This window comes from Drosophila mauritiana, chromosome X, assembly GCF_004382145.1.
Source record: "Drosophila mauritiana strain mau12 chromosome X, ASM438214v1, whole genome shotgun sequence".
Classification (NCBI taxonomy): domain Eukaryota; kingdom Metazoa; phylum Arthropoda; class Insecta; order Diptera; family Drosophilidae; genus Drosophila; species Drosophila mauritiana.
In genome coordinates, this window is record NC_046672.1 from 20906533 (window position 1) to 20919989 (window position 13457).

A 13457-nucleotide genomic window follows, 5' to 3' on the forward strand; every position below is an offset into this window, starting at 1 on the left:
GCAATGCGTAATATCTATGAGAGTCTTAATATGTATGTAAGAATATTTAGATGATAGGAATTTAATAATGTTAAATCTAGTTTCCAGTTGTTGTTTTTTTTTTATCTGACAGTGCCCCCAAGATTTTTAAAAAGTTTACATCTTTTATTGTGCGGCTGTTAAAGTCAATGTTGGAAAGGTTGCAAAGTTGTTTCCGACAAATATGTAACAGTTGGCATTTTTCAATGGCAAGAGAGGCCCCAGAGGTTGCTCCCCACAAGTAATTTTTTGCAATATTTCTAAAAATTTTGCTCTGACTGTGTTAATATTTTTTATTTTTGTAAAGATTATTGCGTCGTCTGCGTATAGTGAGATGTACATATCTGTATGCCGAGTTACAATGTCATTTATATCTTCAACAACTAACATAAATAAAACCAAAGAAAGTGGCGAACCCTGCGGAATTCCATTGTATGAAATGTGGGAGTTCGATGTGACATTGTTTATTCGAACCCTGGAAGACCGATTGGTCATGAAGGCTTTAATTAGGTTATATAGCCTTGGACCAATGCCCCAGCGCTCGAGTCTGCAAAGTTCGGCGTGAATCCCCACGCGATCGTAGGCTCTTTCAAAGTCCGTAGCCAAGATGGAGAGATGATTTTTTGGTCAAAGGAGCGTTCGACGCGAAGTGTTGGATACTGTGATGATGAGTGTTGGAAAGCATTTCAAATGCTTTTATTTCTTTTGAAATCAACTTGATTATGGGAAATTAGGTTGTGGCGATTAATAAACCAGATAAGTATTTGTGCTATTATTCTGGTGTTTTTCCTATACAGGATAACAGAGAAATTGGACGATAGCTGTTAATATCGGAAGGAGGTTTGTTTGGTTTTGAGATAGGGATAATGGTAGCCGATCTCCATGTATGTGGGTATTTTCCAGTGTTCAGTATTTGATTAAAGATATCCGAATGTTTTGTTTTTAGGTGGGGAGATCGTTTTTTCATATCGGACCAGACTTTTTTGGGGAAGGATACTGGGGAGATTTTGGAAGTACATTTTTCAAGTACGGCCTTATTAAAAAGGGCGTTTTTTTTTTTGTATCTGATAAGGTTTGTATCATTTATATTGGCCTTGTAGGACGAGAACAAGCGATGCTTTTGGTACCTAAGCTGTTGAAGGTTAGCGTTCCACCATGGCACTTTGGCTTTGTGGATCACTCTTTTCGTTTGGGGAATGCTGCAGTTTGCAGCTGCTCGCATGACTTTCGTCATTTGTGCGACTTGCTGATTTAGGCAACCGTCAGTCCAATATGCTGCTGATTTTTTGCAAATTTCATTAAAGCGTTTCCAGTTTGGTTGGTCTATCCAAAGACACTAGAATAACAAGATGCGTAACGGCCATACAAATTTTTGGCACGCGATTTTTTGGCCGTGGCTCTAGAGGTGGCTCCAGGCTCTCTTGAGTTTTTGTTCGAGAGAGAAAGAGCGGAGAGCGCTACAGCAAACAGCTCTTTTCCCAATTTGTAGAATTACTTGGAAGGTTGGTTTCCGGCAAAAATACAATATCGGGTGCGTGGTCTTTAATAAGTAGTGTCAGTTCGTTGTAATTATTTAAAATACCGTGGATGTTCCATTGTAATATAGTAATTGTCATGATTACATTTTATTGGATTATTATTAATTTGTGGTGTGTGTGTGTATGAGTTTGTGCATATGAAAGTAAGGGTGAGACGATCAGGACTAAGAGTCGGGATCATACATAGTGTCATCTGAGTCTGTTGTGTTGATTATTGTTTGTAGGTTTGAGGTGTGTGAGGCAATTGATTGATTCGTTTGAGTTGGATCTTGGGTCATTAATGTGTTGATGTCGTCGTTGTAGGTTTGTCCTATTAGAGCATTTGCTTCCGACCCAAGGGAGCGAGATCGTTCCATACATGTTTTCAGTTTACTTGTTGGGCTTAAGTAAGAGAAATCAGTTTTGGCAGAGGTTCTCTTCGAGATTGATAGAGTTGGCCCGAGAAGTGTGATACGTTGGTGAGAGAGGAGTTGGAACTTTTGCCGAGCTGGTGGGCAAGTCGTTGTTTGTAATCGTGTCTGGATTTCGGGTTTTTTCATCATTTTGGTGAACTTGAAGACGCTGTGTACATTTTGAGATTTTAGTTCCTCAACAATTTCGTCTTCTGGAATGTTAATAAGACAAGGTGCGCAAATGGCGCCTTTGACAAAGTTAAGAGTGTTGTGGAGCCGGGTAAAGAGGTCAACTGAAAATCTCGGATTCTTGGACTGTGTTTTAGGGAGGTCTGGGCAATCAACTGTCAACCCTTCTGAAAGGGTCTTTTTTTCTTAGCTTTGCGGCTAAAGCTGAGACTGGCAAAGCGATTATCCCCCAAATTGAGTGGCCCGGGGGCCATGGTTAACAAATTTATTGATATTGAAAATGTGTTTTTGTATTTGAACGAGAGCGTTGAAAAGAAGATCAAGAAGATAAGATGAAGAAGATCAATGTAACGGCGATAAGCTGGGCGATGGTAATTTCGCGATAAGCAACGCGCACACAATTGGAAAGACACAGAAATAGTTTTAAAGTGTTTATTTTTTTGATCAAAGCTTAAGACTAAATTGTAGTGACAAAAATCATTCTTATATTGCCCTTTTGTTTACATTATTTCTGGAGCGAGATCGGTCGCTTGGGATATGAATTGTATTAAGCGGATGTGGACTGTGTGGATTTTACCACATTATGTGAATACGTCACTTTATGTGTACATATGTCATGGCGGAATCCAGATAGGATCTGTCTGAAGTTTTGTATTGCAATTTGAAAACTAATAGAGATAATGATGTATAAACAATAGCTTTGCCAATAGTTAACTACTCCTCTGAAGTTTACTGTTCCGTTACTCCAGTGGCGGTAGCTGGTTCTTCCTCATCTCTCTTTCACTTGATAGCGGTCTTCAGGTGGTTCGTCTGAAGATAAGGTTGGATAGCTGACTGAGTTTCTGTTGCTAATCTAGGACTTTGACAACGAATGAAACATATGATATTTACTACACAAGTCGTATTATTATTATTATATGTATGTAAGTCTTATTTCGAGTGCGCTTAAGTGCGAACTAAAGCTAGAAGCTGACAATTCCAGAACCCAATTCTGTCGCGACAGCAAATCTATGTAAAGCTACTTGGTTGCTATGGAGCTTCAATTGTTAGCTGTTGTTGAGTTAATACTCAGAAATAAATCATATAAATAAATTTATATGCACAAATCTTGTTATATGTTATTATAAAAAGACGCATGAGTTTGAAAGAATGATATGCCAATGAAGCTCTGAACATTTCGTTCATCTTATCTTTCGAAAAAGTTTCAGCTATGCTGACCGGCTGTTAATAGTGATCCTTCAAGAGACATCTCTAGCTTAAATGGTTCCCGAGATCTCTGCGTTCATAAGGACAGAAAACGCCTTTTTTTATTATGCGAATTATGCAGGTGCCTAAAATATAATTAAAGTTAAATTCGCTACAAACATAATGTGCCCAATTACGGTTAAAGCTGCATAATGCAACTGAATCGGATTATTAGCCCAAGGCAATTATTAAATTATCGGCAAATGCGGCAATCGGACATAATCGTGAATGTTGAGAGCCATCTTGTTCGCCGTATTTAATTAAGCTGTTTGAAAATGACCGCCGAATTGAGCAAAGAGGAGTGCTGGTCTTGGTTTAAAAGCCAAAAAGTAATTAAACCAAAATGGTGAAACATTAACCAAAACGTGCACCAAAAAAAAACCCTTGCTGTTCTCGTTATCAGCGTTTGGCATTTGAATAGACGCTTTTGAAGTATTTTTTTAGAGAGAGCTGGAAAAATTCGTTGGCCAAAGCGCTTTTATAATTTGCCTTGCCTTTCCCCTGGTTTGCCATTCGGCGGTTGCCTTTAGCGGCCAGTTTAAACAAAAAAAAGAGGTGTTTTTTGGCGAAAAGATTAAATTAAATTCCATTTGGTCTGGGATGCAAATTTAAGAAACACAGGTAAAAATTAAATCAGCGAAAAATCAACATAATTAAAAGCGTTCGGTGTGTGTTTCCCCGCCCTTTCCCGCACGTTCATTTGTGCATTTTCTCGTTTTCCCATTTTCACGTTTCGAAAAGCGGAAAAGAAGCGATGCGTAACCAAATTTAAAAATGCGCGTGTGCGAGCTTTTATTGCTTTTTCGGATTTTTGTCTTCAAAATCCCTAGCCGTAGGTGGTCAAACGCATATTAGGTCCGCAATATTACAATCCACTGATAAGTCATCCTTACGGTTCCAAATGTAAATCACCAGTCTCCGTGCAATTCACGCCGTCTCATTTTCATAATTATTTAATTATGCGCTTATTGAATTCGGAGTGGCGAAAAAAATGGAATAATTAAACTAATTTAATTGCGACCCTAATAAACATGCTAATAAATTAAGATGAAATTATTACTTTGTTCTTCCGTTTTAATTATGTACAGACATTAGACATGCCACATTTTTTGGTGAGATTAAATTGGGAACCCAGCGGCGTTCTATGAATATTTAAATCCGTTTTAATTTCTCGATTCTCGTTGATACAGAAAATAATCTTTAAACATCTTTATCTTTAGATGGAAATATATATTTATAGGAAAAGCGTAATACTACCATCGAAGCAGCTTAATCTAACGAAACATTTATCTTTTACAATTACTTACAGCTTTTTACAAATTTAATTAATGAGACATTAATGAGAACTTTGTTCGTTTACTAGTTTTAATCATCTACAAATCGATTTAAGGCCCAAACTGTTGCGTTGGCTGCTTAAACATACATATTTTGCGAACTTATCAAATCAGATTCGGGTCATTCAAACTTCGATGATTAATACGACAGCCCCTTTTGGCCATCTGTCCTTGGCCTAGCTGCCAATTTAAGGCTGATTACGATTCATCAACCGATGGGGTCGAGCAGCGTGGCCTAAACAAACGAACTGGCCAAAGAGCTGAGCCCAACAAAGGGCTAAATGCCTTCAACACCAATTTGTTTACATGCCAACCGACACCCCCTTCGGGTCGTTTTCGTCCTGATGGCGTTATTTATTGTTATCAGACACTCGAGCACATAAAACATTTTATCACTTCGCCCGACACAACAGGGTGCAAAGAGTGGGAAAAGGTGCCCAGAGCCCAAGTGGATGCAAAAAAAAAGAAAAAAGAAAATGATTATGCTGTGGAATAGGCCAGGCCGAAACGTCCGCCATCGTGGCCAGGGGGCGTGGTAGGGGGGCGGGTGGCAGTTGCGGAGCCTCTGAAACTTCATCACTCAATGCGGCTCGATGCGAGTGTTGAATGCTGGACCGGAAGCGGAAATAGCGCGTCGTTGCTCCGACCTCCGGCCTCCGCCCACCGCCCCTTGACTCCAGCCACATCTTTCACCCCATCCGGTCGCTCTATCTATCTTTAAGTAATTTGTGCGCGGTCCTGCAATGTCTTATGCACTCTGCAAAATATATACTGATTAATAGAAATTGAATTCTACCATAAAATGCGTTTAACAACGATCACAGCGGTTTACGGATTTTATAATAATAAATACAGAAATTAGTGCTGCGAAAGGTTAACCATTAAACAGGGTGGAAATGGTTTTTTCTTAGTGTAGGACAGCTAGCCGGAAACGCAGACAAAAGCTGCCTGAAAAGGAAAACGCAAAGAAAGCGATAGACGAAAAAGCAACGGAAAAATCACATTTATGTCTAATAGTTTTTTTGCGTCCCGGACTCACTTAGCCATGATTAATTAGGCCTGCAGCGTACGCCTAATGGCCGTGGAGCAGGACTCCATGTCCGCCGCCATTACGTCCTTATCCTAATCCCAATCCTTATCCTGTTTCCATATTTCTCCTGACCATCCAGTGCGGGCCATTGACCTTGGCAGCGATGGCATTCGGACTAATTGGTAACGAGGCTAAGGAGCAGTGGAACTGGATTTATGAAAACGGAAAATGGAAAACGGAAAACGGAAAATTAAAATGCTGACTGGGGAGGGGTCAAGGTCGATCAGGACAGTCGGTTGCCATGGGTTAATGAGTACGGGGAGTCTCAAATGGGGTCAATGATTATTGCACTCTTTCTGCATTGATTGCGAAACTAGACTGACTCTTCTGAGAAATTCAATTTCAATTTCCCCCTAATTATTATAACTTTTAATTGTCTAATCAGGTTAAAACAGGTTTTTTCGGTGGCATGCAAGTCTTGTTACCCGGATTATGTGGCCCTCATTTGTTGGTCGTATATTTGCAGTAAGATAGTTTTTAGTAAACAATAAATGTGTTCAAAGCAAACGAAAATTCAGTAATTCGAATTAATTGTTTTTAAACTGTAGTACAATTATTAATGCCTCATAATATCTTGTCAACTTCTCTATAAAAAGAGGTAAACAAAAATTTAGGTCCCGCTTAAACGAAATGCATCAGGATGATAATAGAGATTTTTAATATATTTTTAGGGCTCTTATTTTATATTTCCACCTACAATGATAGCAAGCCAAATCGATGTAGTGGTTAGTTGAAAAATGTGCAGACCACTTTGGGCTCCCTTAAATCATGAAAATACTCAATTATATAGTATACGAATTAATAACGCTGGCGAGTGGGCGTGGCAAGTTAATTCCTGCTTACTTGCTGCAGGCCAAGCTACACAAATAACTCAATTAGAGCTGTCAGAGTTTCCTTGCCAGCCGTTGGAGCCCCAATGGGGCTTTTTCTCCTGGTGCTAACTTCGTTTCTTCGATTGCAAACTTTTCGCTGAAAGCGGGCGCGCTGATGAAGAAGTGCAGCAAGGTGTGAAGACCAGCGGCAGGACATAAAAAGGACATGGACCGAGGAGCACCGGGAGCAAACAACTAACAAAAAGCAAACTAAACGCCGAGAAAAGGGGGAAATACCACCCTCTGCCTCCTCATTCCCCTGACTACCACTTTAACTGAAACTTGAAAATAAATAAAAACATAAAAGCACTAAAGTGAGCGGCGGAAGTTGGCCCAAAAAATAGCGTGAAAATGTAAACGAAAAACAAAGTTAATTGTCGGCAGCCACCCCCGATTTTCACCATTTTCCAGCACACAGACACAAGTGCATAAATAATGAAATCTGTCTGCAGCTCTCAGCGAACTCAAATTAGTCGCAAGTAGCAGACTAAATAGCAATCATTCAGCGGACGAATTTCAACTGACAAACAAACTGAAACTCTGTTCCCACTTTCCCCGACTTGGTATCCTCCACAAGGAGGCATCTTAGGATGCCTGGGCCGTTGCGTTATAGTACATCTTCCGAGGACGAAACATGGAGGAGCTGAATTTTACTTTGGTTTCCAACTTTTTGTTTAGTAGTTTTAGTGCGTAATACGGTCGGGATTCATGATTTAGTGATACTAAAAACTATGAGTTCTATTTAATATTGATTAATTATTTGCCGACTAAACTTATGACAGCTTAAATATTGCCATAAGACTGGTACGTACCGAATTAAAGCACACTATGATTTTTTCAATTATTCTTACGGAAGCCTTATTATATAGTGGTCCGATCCGGTCCGTTATGACTTATATACGAAGTAGAAAGACGGACGGACTGATCTAGAAGATACACTGCTTGGTTAGACGCACGTTTATACTACTAAACAAGCTTGCTTCATATTTATTTATTAAATGACCATGGAAAATAAGTACATATGCAAAAACATTCATCATTTATTGATAACATTGAGTCCGGACTACCGGTACAAGTTGGCACTTCAGAAGTACAATCTGCAGGGCCAAAACCCCTCGCGGTGGTTCCACTGAAGAAACAGATTTTCGTTTCTCGGCTTTCCCCTGATCAAACATCATCTGATGTATTGTCTTATTGTATAAAAGTGGAAAAAGTTACGTTTTCTTACGCTAGAGACATATCATCTTTCAAGATAACTATCCCTAATAAGCTTTTTTTCGACCATATGTTCGGGCGATTTTTGGCCGGATAGTATGGTGGTAAAAGAGTTTGAAGCTAAGATCAAAAATAAGAAAAAGGTGCCCGTGGGAATTAAACTTCCCTCACGTGGCCAGACAACTGCACCATCCGCCTCTTTAAAAAACTAACAACAAATCTTACTATCTCCTATCAAAATGTTAGAGGCTTGCGTAGCAAATTAATCAAATTGTTTTGTGATAGTCTTTCATTTGCATCCCATATTATAGTGCTCACAGAGACTTGGTTAAAGCCGGAGATACTGAACTCCGAAGTCTTCCCAGGTATGTACACTATATATAGGTTTGACCGTCCCTCCAGACGGGGAGGAGGAGTCTTAATTGCGGTTAGATCTACCCTCGCGTCGGAGGAGTTACTTTTGGACGATTCCCGTAACTCGGAATTCGTATGTGTAAAGCTGTCTTTTTCCGACAGATCAGTTTATATTACGTGCTCCTATATTCCGCCATCTTCTGAATTCCCGGAATATCAGAATCATCTGTCCGCTATCCAGTCCATCTTGAATAAACTTTCTGACAGGGACCAATTGGTAGTTCTAGGTGATTTTAAAATACCTGGCACAACGTGGTCCCCAGAAGAAAATCGAATATCCTTCTCCCTTTAGCACACCATGACTTTATTGACGGCTTGCTCGACTTATCCCTTGCAATTTAATTATATTCTCTCTTAATTATATACTCTCTTGGTCGACTGTTGGATCTATGTCTTGAATCAAGTCCTGAAAGTGTGTTTCTGTCCAGAGCACCTCTTACTCAACCTGAAGCTCCATATCATCCTTCTTTCGAGGTGACAATCGACATAGGTACCGTATTAAAAGTAAATTCAGAGAAGTCAACAAAGCGAATTCCCTGTTTTCGCAAGGCAAATTTTCGGAGGTTAAGCAATTTTATAGCTGGCTTTAATTGGTCCGATCTTTACTCCTGCAACATAATGGCGGATGCGATTAATATGTTTTATACCGCAATTAAATCATTTTTTGACTCTTGTGTTCCGATGTACTATCCGTCAATCTCTAAACCTCCTTGGTTTAATAAAAAGTTGACACACCTAAGAAATGTAAAGTCCACCCTTTATAAAAAATTTAAAAATACCGGTTCTCAGTCCATCTTTTCTAAATATTTGAGCGCTCGGTTAAACTTTACCGTGCTTAATGCTCAGTGCTACAAAAATTATTTAAACCGTTGTAAGTTCCAGTTCACACTTCCTCGCTAATTTTTGAAAACACTACGGTTACATCGGATCAGGCAATAGCCGATCTACCGGGAACTTTTTGATCAAGGTATTATTCGTCAAGTTTTTTCAAACAACATATTCAACTTTACCTCATTCCGAACAGCCATACTCTTATGCGGTATCTAAGTCGAATCTAATATTTTGCCCCACTATAAACGAAAGCTCACTGCTTAACGATCTTCAGCGTGTTAAACCGGTCTATTCGCCAGGTCCCGATGGAATCCCTGGCTGTGTGCTCAGATTCTGTGCGGAAGCCTTGTGCAAGCCTCTACTGAAACTGTTTACCTTATCTTTGGAATCTTCACAATTCCCTCATATATGGAAGGAGTCCTTTGTGATTCCTCTTCATAAAAAAGGTAGCAAACTGGATGCAAGCAATTACAGAGGAATCTCTAAATTGTCGGCTATCCCAAAACTTTTTGAAAATGTTATCACTCCCATTTGCAGCACCTTTGTAGAGCAATCATATCACCGTGTCAGCACGGTTTAATGAAACGCAGATCTACAACCACGAACCTCTTGGAGCTAACTTCCTTCGTAATACATGGTTTCAAAAATAATCTTTAAACAGATGTCATGTACACTGACTTTAGTAAAGCATTTGACTCTGTTAATCATTACCTTCTAGTAAGGAAACTTGATCTATAAGCTTTCCCTGTTGATCTTCTAAATTGGATGTCAAGCTATCTGAATGGCAGGACACAACAAGTCCTCTTTAAAAATTCTCTATCTTGTATTCTCCGAGTCACATCCGGTGACCCACAAGGGAGCCATCTTGGTCCGCTTCTTTTTACCTTATTTATTAACGACCTCACTTTAGTAATAAAACATTCGCGTGTACTTATGTACGCAGACGATGTTAAATTATGCCTCCAGCACAAGGACATTTCGCGCCATTTGGACTTACAATCCGATCTAGAGAGCTTTCAAATATGGTGCCGTGATAACATATTAAACTTAAATGGCTCCAAGTGTAAAGTTATGACCTTTTGTCGTGCCAACCCAATACGCACGACTTACACTCTAAGTGGGTGCTCTCTGGACAGAATAACACGAGTTGATGATCTTGGTGTTCTTCTGGACCCAAAACTAAAATTTTCTGACCATATTTCGTCTATTGTCAATAAGGCCAGGGGTGTGCTTGGTTTTATAAAAAGGTGGTCTAAGGAATTTGATGACCCTTACTTGACTAAAACCTTATTTATTTCGTTAGTCCGTCCGATTCTCGAGTACGGATCACCTGTTTGGAGTCCACAATACGCAGTCCACTCGGACCGCATTGAATCGCCTAAATTGGGATGCAAACCATATATTACCTCCTTATTCCAGTAGACTACTTTTAATTAATTTACCATCCCTAGTTAACCTAGTGCTTGGAACAGTTTTTATTTGTAAGCTTATTCGTGGGGATGTTGAGAGTCCCGACTTGATTAGTCGGCTTAACTTCTCGGTTCCAAGTAGGTTCACTAGAAACTATATACCCCTTATCTTAAATCATTGTAGATCTAATTATGAGTTGCATGACCCTTACAGAGTTTTATGTTCTGACTATAATAGACTTTATCCTATTATCTGTAATCTTGACTCTCTGCCGCTATTAAAGCAATCGATTTTATCTTTTCTATTACATAATTAGATCCTACTAACACTAATATTTAACATAGTTATTCCACATTATATTCATTTCCTCGTTCCTATTCTATTTTTTATATCGCGTCTATATCTTCTCGCGAATCGAGCCGTACGATACACGGCAGCGCCCCTCGGTCGGTTGGATGGACAGCATTCAATCCAACCAGGCTCTCTTGGACGCTAACGATCCTACAGAGCGTCATTTTGCTGCCACCCATAAGCGCTCGACGGTCGGGGTTTATGTCGTCGAGTGCCCTTTCTAAGAGACGGCACCGCCTATTGAATCGACCTTGCCACAGGCCATCAATCGCCTGTTCTCGCTGGAACGCTATTTTCGTCGGTATCCAGAATTGAAGCAGCAGTACGAAGCTTTCCTGGACGACTTCTTCCAACGTGGACACATGGAGCAACTGACATCGGCTCTGGTTGATGTGTTCCCAGATACTGGACAGCCTGACTACCAAATGTCTTGTAGTTTTTGATGGATCTGGAAAGGAAAGCTCTGGAATACCGCTCAATGAAAGACTTCATATTGGTCAACCGATTCAAGGCGATCTTCTTGGCGTTTGTCTACTTTTCCAGCAGCACCAATATGTTCTGTGCGTAGATATAGAGAAGATGTTTCGCGGAATTCAAATCTTCAAGCCGAACACCAATTTTCAACGCATTGTTTGGCACAAGACTGAGAATGAACCTCTGCTTAATTTTCGCCTAATGACGGTGACTTACGGATTGGCACCGTTTCCTTTTTTGGCTGTTCGAGTTCTTAAGCAACTCGCCAAGAGTACCCTGCAGCAGTCCACGCACTTCTGCACGATGCCTATGTGGACGATATTCCAACAGGGTACAACACCTTCGAGGACCTTATGATTGTAAAGGATGAGCTTATTGGACTCTTGGACAAAGGCAAATTCAAACTACGCAAATGGAGATCCAAAATTTGGCGTCTCCTGAAATCATTGCCTAAAGAAGATAGATGGCAATGCCAAGTCCCACGGTATATTGCGTCACCATTTCGAGACGATCAGCTGCACGGATTCGCCGACGCATCCACACACGCCTATGGCGACTACCGGTCTACGCTCGAGTTGCAGTTGGATGCAGTTTTCGAGTCACCCTTGTTGCCTCCAAAACTCGGGTGGTTCCGATCAAGCCCGTATCGATTCCAGGTTTGGAGCTAAATGCTGCCTTACTGCTCTCTCGATTGCTTACTCTTGTCCAAATAATTCACTAACAATTCCTCTTTTCAGCTGCTGGACAGATTCAGAAAATGTGCTACACTGGCTTTCAGTTCCCTCACGACGTTGGAACACCTACGTCTGCAACCGAACGGCTGAGATGCTGAGCGACTTTCCCCGCAACTGCTGGAACCATGTTCGCACGGAAGACAATCTTGCTGATTGTGATTCTCGAGGACTTCATCCGTCAAAGCTTCTGGAGCAGCGACTGTGGTGGAAAGGTCCGTCTTGGCTGGGTACACCGAGTGGCCAACGTATCTCCAAGTTTCGATGTCAACACGTAGGATCGAACAGTAAAGCCCACAACTCTACATAACTTTCCTGGCGAAAGTATCAACGAGTTACTCGTACACAAATACTCAACCTGGACGCGTCTTATAAGGATATCTAGTTATTGTTATCGCTTCATTCACACTCTTCGATTGCACCAAAGGAATTCTTCACCATTCCTCACTTCTGAAGAGCTGCTGGCCGCACAACGCCGACTCATTCGACATGTGTAAAATAAATTCGTTGCCAGAGAATATTCCCAGCTAAAGAATCGACGCCATCTTAACCCTAAATCGCATCTAATCCGGTTCTCTCCCTTCCAGGTTGATTTTGGAATAATGCGAATCGGTGGAAGAATCGATCAATCTACGCTAAACTACAATGCCAAGCACCCTATTCGGATACCCGAGGATTCGTTACTAGCTGGACTACTCGTTCTACATTTTCATGTCTCCCATCTTCACACTGGAGTTGATGCAAAGCTTACTAATCTCCGTCAACAGTACTGGACTCGGGGAGCCGCAATCTCATCAGAAAATCTGTCTTCTAATGCAAACGCTGCTTTCTTTAACGCAAAGGCGCCAGTAACCAGATCATGGCTACCAGATCAGAGCTAGCTATTTCTCGAGAAAGCAGCGGCTAGGCCTTCAACATACAGGGTTGGATTACGCTTATACGATCGCCCTCAAGGAATCCCGAGGACGAACTCCACGCACCGGAAAGGCATGGTTTTATATTTCCGTGTGTCTTACCACAAAGGCAGTCCATATCGAGGATGTTAGTGATCTAACTACAAAGACTTCCAAAGCAGCCCAACAACGATTCCTCGCCCGCCAAACGAAGCCTACTGACCTTTATTCGGACAACGGAACCACATTTCATGGAGGCAAGCAAACCCTGGAAGACGCCTGGCCATTCAGCAAGCCAAAGATAAGGAATTAGCAGGATTCTTCTTCTACTTTATACCCCCATCTGCTTCCCATTTTGGAGGGATGTGGGAAGGTGGTGTTCGCTCACTTAAGCTCCATATAACACGGATACTTGGATCCAAGGCTCTAACGTTTGAGGAGGACCTAACAATAAGCTCTC